Below are 6,825 nucleotides of genomic sequence, written 5' to 3' on the forward strand. Positions count from 1 at the left end.
CCAGGAGGGCAGGCACTGCCCGGTCCTGGGCGCACGCTCCGCGGTGCCCACCTGGATGAGATGCCCAGTCCGTCTCCATCAGCGCCCAGCTTAAGACCAACCGCTCTGAACGGAAACGAAGGCGACTCCATCCTCTCTCCCCACCATCTCGAGCTTATTCTGCAGACGAGGAGCAGGTTCATTTAAAGGCCCAGTGAGACACTGCTGATCCGGGACTTAAGTCCCCTCTAACGATGGCGTTACCCTCATCCCACCGACACGGGGACTTAAGATCCGGCCCTGGCTTGGGAGTGGCCTGGATAGTCACTTCTCCTCCCTGAGCCTCGGTTTACTTTGTGAAATGAGTGATTGGAATCATGTTTCGGGGGCGGGCTTCTCTTTGACACCAAAAACTGACAAAGGCAACACAATATGAAAACGGCAGGCCCCTCTTCCTGTAAGGACGGTACGAAACTCCCAAATGATAATTTAGCAAAGAAAACCGAGCAGCACTTTTTAAAATATGTCCCATCAAAGGTGACGTATGCCTGAGGTGCAGGGGTGGGTCACTGTTCCAAAGTTTGCCCATAAAATTCACCATACTAAAGGATCAAATGAGAAAAGTTCCGAAAGGACCATCACATTCAGGGACAAGGTAAAGGGAACCACTATCCAGTGTTTAACATTGTTGTGGCGGTACTAACCATGCAATCAGACAAGAAAAACAAGAGATATAAATAGTAGAACAGAGACAGAGAACGTGTAGGTTGAATCATTTGAAAGCACTCTTTATATAAGGTCAAAAATAATTGAAATAACTATTTTATGTGGTACAATTTCATATTTTTTTGTCTTTTACCTTTATATTTGACATAACGTAAGACTTACAGAAAAATTGGAAGATGAGTACAAATCACCCCTGGGCACTCTTTACCCAGACTCCACAGATGTTAACTTTGACCAGCTTTGCTGTCTTCCTCCTCCTCCTCCTCCTCCTCTTTTTCCTCCTCCTTCTCCTCCTCTTCTTCTTTCTCCCTCCCTCCCTTCCTCTCTCCCTTCCTACCTTTATGAAAAACGTACAGAAATTATGTCTCAAAAAAAAAAAAAGAAAGAAATTATGTCTCTTTACCCATAAGTATTTGAGTTTGCGTTTCCTAAAAACAAAGACATTCTCTCACATCAGCGTGGCACAATTATGAAAATCAGGAAATGGACATTAATAAAAGACTGTTATCTAATCTGCAAGCCTCAAACAGATTTTGCCAACTGTTCTGATAATGCCCTTTATAACAATAGAGTATTTTGGCTCACACGCTATTTGTCAAGTCGCTGTCATCTGCTTTAACCCGAACTTTCCTCGGTGTGTCTTTGCCTTTCATAATATTGCATTTTTAAAGAGCCCAGGCCGGTCATTCTGTGGAGTCTGAGTTTGGGTCTGTGTGATGTTTCCTTATAACTTCTGGTTGGCATTTTTGGCAGGAATACATCAGAAACCATTAAACCTAATAATGTTACCTGCTGGTGGCATGGTTTTCTATATAGAAGACCCAAAAGAATGAACTGAACTTTCCAATAGCCGAACAACCAGCTAGAAATCCTTTGAAGAAAAGAAAGACCCATTCAGATATTTGGGGTTTTTTCATACCCAGGAATCATTTCCAAATTATGTAAGGGGGCTCTTATAAATGAAGCAAAAAAAAAGAAAAAGAAAATTACCGCCCCAGCCAGCTTGGCTCAGTGGATGGAGCGTCGGCCTGCGGACTGAAGGGTCCCAGGTTCGATTCCAGCCAAGGGCACATGCCTGGGTTGTGGGCTCCATCCCCAGTGGGGGGTGTGCAGGAGGCAGCCGATCAATGATTCTCTCTCATCATTGATGTTTCTATCTCTCTCTCCTTCTCCCTTCCTCTCTGAAATCAATAAAGAAATATTTTTTTAAAAAAAATTACCTGTAGAAAAATAGCAAAGAACATGAACAGTCAGTTCATGGAAACACACCAAAAAAGACACCCAGCCTCCTCACTCCTAGAAAAGAAATGCAAATGGAAACAACAACGTGCTACCACTTTCCACCCATTAGTTTGGCAAAGACAAAAACAGAAATAGATTAAAAGTTTGCAAACACACTGTGTCGGCACGGCTGTGAGGAAACAAGCAGTACCAGGCAGCACAGGGGAAACTGCTGTGGGCGTTTTCTAGACTCTCAGCATTAAAGTGCAAATGCCAGTCGACCCATCAGTTCCCCTCTGGCCACTTTCTACAGGCAGTTGTCCATGGATACATCAGAAACAACTGATGGCTTAGATACAATGCAGAATCCTGGGTTGGATCTCAGGACAGAAAAACACTTAGTGGGTAAATCAAATAAAACCTAGAGTTTAGTTAATTGTATATACTAAGGTTAATTTGTTAGTTTTGACAAAGGAAGCAGCCTATCTAATAATAGACAAACATGGTAATTGACCGTACCTTCGCTATGCCTCCCATTGGCTAATCAGCATGATATGCAAAGTAACTGCCAACAAAGATGGCGGTTAATTTGCATATACCGGCTGGGAGCGAAGACTGAAGACAACATGGAAGCGAAGCGCTACAGAAGGGAGCTAAGTAGAGGCGGCGAGACAGGAACGGAGCCAGGGCTGCAGAGGCGGGAGGCGGGAGGCAGAAGGGGAACCCCGCCATAGCAGCTGGGAGCGGGAGCGAAGCCTCAGCGGGTTTCGCTCCCTTCTCTGCTTTGCTCCAGCAGCAGGAAGCCCTATCCTTGCAAGAATCTTCCTGCAATGGGCCTCTAGTCATGGTATATAAGATGCTACCAATGGACGAAGCTTGGTGAGGGCTATTCTGGGACTCTGTATTATCTCTGCAAATTTTCTGTAAATCTAAAATTATTCCAAAATTTTAAATGTACTTTTAAAAAGGAGAGGGAGGCCCTTACCGGTTTGGCTCAGTGGATAGAGCGTCGGCCTGCGGATTCAAGGTTCCCAGGTTCGATTCCAGTCAACGGCCTGTACCTTGGTTGCGGGCACATCCCCAGTGGAGGGTGTGCAGGAGGCAGCTGATTGATGTTTCTAACTCTCTATTCTTCTCCCTTCCTCTCTTTAAAAAGTCAATAAAATATATTTTTTTTAAAAAATAAAGACCTCAAAATAGAGTCACATTGAGACCCTTCCTCTCTGTAAAAAATCAATAAAATGTATTTTTTTTAAAAAAGGAGAGGGAGGAAGAGGACATTGTTAAGACATTTTTGGTAATTGCAAAAACAAAATTGAAAATGGCCCTGGCCAGTGTGTCTCGGTGGTTGGGCATCAACCCATGGACCAAAAAGTTGCCATTTCGACTCCCGGTCAGGGCATATGCCTGGGCTACATGCAGGAAGCAGACGATTGATGTCTCTCTATCTCTAAAAATAAATAAAAAATATATATTGTTTTAAAATTGGGAACAACCTCAGTGTTAGCAAACTGGGGACTTTAAGTGAGTGTTCCTTCACACAGTAGAATACTATACAACTCTTTAAAAGGCCAAAGCAGCTGAGACCGGTTTGGCTCAGTGGATAGAGCGTCGGCCTGCGGACTGAAAGGTCCCAGGTTCGATTCCGGTCGAGGGCATGTACCTGGGTTGCGGGCACATCCCCAGTGGGAGATTCTCTCTCTCCCTCTCCCTTCTTCTCTGAAGCCAATAAAAAATATGTTAAAAAAATAAAAATAAAAAAGCAAGACAGCAATTATTCGGGGGAGACTTGTATCCAAATATTTCCAAAGGAAGTACTGGTCACAGTTGTGGCCTCTGGAGGGGTGGGGGGGTGGGCAGGGTAGGACCAGGGGTTTGGGGTTTGGGGTTGGTGGGGTAGGCAGTCTCATGTTTCTCTGTATATCTTTTTATAATGTTTGCATTTTAAAAATCATGCACATGTATTGCCTTTAGAAATTTAAATTTTGGCCTGGTGTGGCCCCGTGGTTGAGCCTCGACTTTGAACCAGGAGGTCACAGTTGGATTCCCAGTCAGGGCTCGATCCCCTGACCGGCTCGATCCCTAGTCGGGGGCATGCAGGAGGCGGCTGATCAATGATTCTCTCTCATCATTGATGTTTCTTTCTCTCTCTCCCTCTCGCCTCCTCTCTGAAATCAATAAAAAAATATATTTTAAAAAATTTTAAATTTTGTTTTGAAAAAATTCTGAAGAGGCTGGTTAGGGAGAGGAGTAGGAGCCGTGGAAAGCTGACACCCCCTGCCCCCCAGCTAGTCATGCTCATTATTCCCTCACCAGCCTGGGGCTTGGTGGTACCTGATCAGGATGGTGACCTGAGCCCCACCCCGAAGGGGGAAGTGAGGCTGAGAGGAATAAGAGCTCTAGCCTCCGCGTCCGCTGTGGCCACCAGGGGACGCCCCAGCCTCCTGCCTGTTTGCTGCCTGCTAAAGGCACCGAGCTTGGGGCTAAGGGTGGGTCTGAGAACCCCTGGGCCCTGGCATAGATCCAGAAGTGCGCAGGCAGTGGCTTCTCCTTCTGCGCTCAGCCAGGGCTACAGACCAGGAGGCCTTTGACTTAAGACCTCCTCACTGTGCAGCATGGGGTCCAAGAGCGGATCCACATAAAGGGCTGAACGCCGGGCTAGACACAGGACCTAAAACATTATCAGACCAATGGTTAGAGCGTTGGCCGGTCAGGGTGCATGTGGGAGGCAACCCATTGCCGTGTTTCTCTCACATCGATGTTTCTCTCCCTCTCCCTCCCTCCTTCCACTCTCTCTAAAAATCAGTGGTGAGGATTTTGGAAAATTCTCATTATTATTCTGCTGGCTCCACTTAGACCATCCCCGCAGAACACCTGAAGCTCAGCTCCATGGGTGGAGGGAAATGGGGAGCCATGGCAGGTGTGTGAGCAGGAAAGGCACAGTCCGATCTGGTAAGGGAGAAAGAGCAGAGAGAACTCTGAGCCCCTGGGGAGACCCACAGGGTTTGGGGTAATTTAGGGGGAAGACCCCAGGCGCCTGGCTGCACCAAGGCCCCCCAGCTGAACAAGGGGGCAAACAGCACTTCTTGATGGGACCTGCCTCCTGGGCCCCCCCTGCTTTCCACTCCACAGGGCCTGCCTCTGGCCTGCCCTTGCCCTGTGCTGCCTCATCTCGCCACCTAATTCCCATTCCAAGTCTCCATCGTCCCTCTGTCTCTGAGTCTCTCTCTATCACTGCGTGTCCAGCCCTGTTGCCAGCACACCTTCCCAGGCCTCTACCTGGCCTCCCCGATCCATGGTCAGTAACCCTGAGGCCTCCCTCTGTGACTACAGAGACAGGAATGGGGAGAGGAAAAGAGTAACCTTGGTGCAGCTGTGGGCGCAGAGCATCTGGGGCGGCAGCAGGCTGCCCTCGCCAGCCCTTCAGTTCCAGGTAAGAAGTGGGTCATCTTTTTTCAGCCCGGAACACGGAGGCCCAGCGAGGACAGGCTGTCCCTCGCCAAGGGGCTCGCTTTGCTCCCCTGTCGCCTTCAAAAGCACACGCTTAATTTCACTAGAATTTAACCAAACCAAGCACATTGTTCGCGTACACGTGGAGGCTTCTGATCTTTCTTTTTTTAATATATTTTTATTGATTTCAGAGAGGAAGGGAGAGGGAGAGAGAGCTAGAAACATCAATGATGAGAGAGAACCCTTGATCAGCTGCCTTCTCGCACACCCCACCCTGGGGATGGAGCCTGAGACCCAGGCATGTGCCCGGACCGGGAACTGAACCCTGACCTCCTGGTTCCTAGGTCGAAGCTCAGCCACTGAGCCACGCCGGCTGGGCGAGGCTTCTGATCTTCGCTGAAATTATTCTTCACCAGAAATACCACCTCCTCAGAGACCTTCCCGCAGTTCTGTGAGAGTGGTTTGCTTTCTTTTGTTTTGTTTGTTTTAAGCCCTTGTGTCTCCAGGAGGACCTGTGTCTGTTTTCAGGTAGTGACAGAGCTGACTTCCTTGTCACAGTTTCCCCTTCTCCGCCCAAACAAATAAAACCAACATCGTCGTGTTTCACTTTAAAAAGATTTAAAGCTGATACCTAAGTTTGTGATGGACTTCTGAGGAAATTCAGATAGGTTCAGGCACAAAATTTCCTGTGAACATAAATCATTTTCAGGAAAAAAACACTGACATCAGGGCCAATGCATTTGACGGAATGTGAATCCGAGGGCTGCGCTCCTCCTCCCTCCAGAACTTTCTGACCAGGGACACAGGCAGAATGTGTTCGGAAAGTCTGTTTTTAGAGAAATTAGACACGCTGGCAGGGGTGTCAATGGAAACAACCTCTTTGGAGGACAATTTGGTGACAGCTGTCAAAATGTACAATGTGACTGCGTTGGGACCCAGTGATTTCTTTTGTGGGGATTTGATACCAAATCTTATTTTGTTCATTGGAACAAAAATTTTAGAAAAAAGGTTTTTAGAAACTGTCTAAATGCCCGTTGACAATTATTATGGTATTGTATGAAGTGAAAACAGGAGGCGAAAGGAATAAACAGATCCCAAAGACATAATGTTGAGCAAACAGAGGAAGTTACATCATTAGTTTTTTCATTTAAAAAAACAAAAATCTAGCCCTGCCAGGGTGGCTCAGTGGTTGAACGTCAACCCATGAACCAAAGATCTACCCCTGCCAGGATGGCTCAGTGGTTAAACGTCAACCCATGAACCAAGAGGTCACCGGTTCTTGGTCAGGGCACATGCCCAGGTATTGGGCTTGATCCCAAGTGTGTGTGTGTGTGTGTGTGTGTGTGTGTGTGTGTGTGTGGAGGGGGGGGGCAAGGGGTAGGCAATCTTTTACTACAGTGTCCTGTTACTTGCAGCTCCAAATATCCTGACTGGTAGGAGTAAGTTCAG

The sequence above is a fragment of the Myotis davidii genome, unplaced genomic scaffold (genome assembly GCF_000327345.1).
Source record: "Myotis davidii unplaced genomic scaffold, ASM32734v1 scaffold1203, whole genome shotgun sequence".
Classification (NCBI taxonomy): Eukaryota; Metazoa; Chordata; class Mammalia; order Chiroptera; family Vespertilionidae; genus Myotis; species Myotis davidii.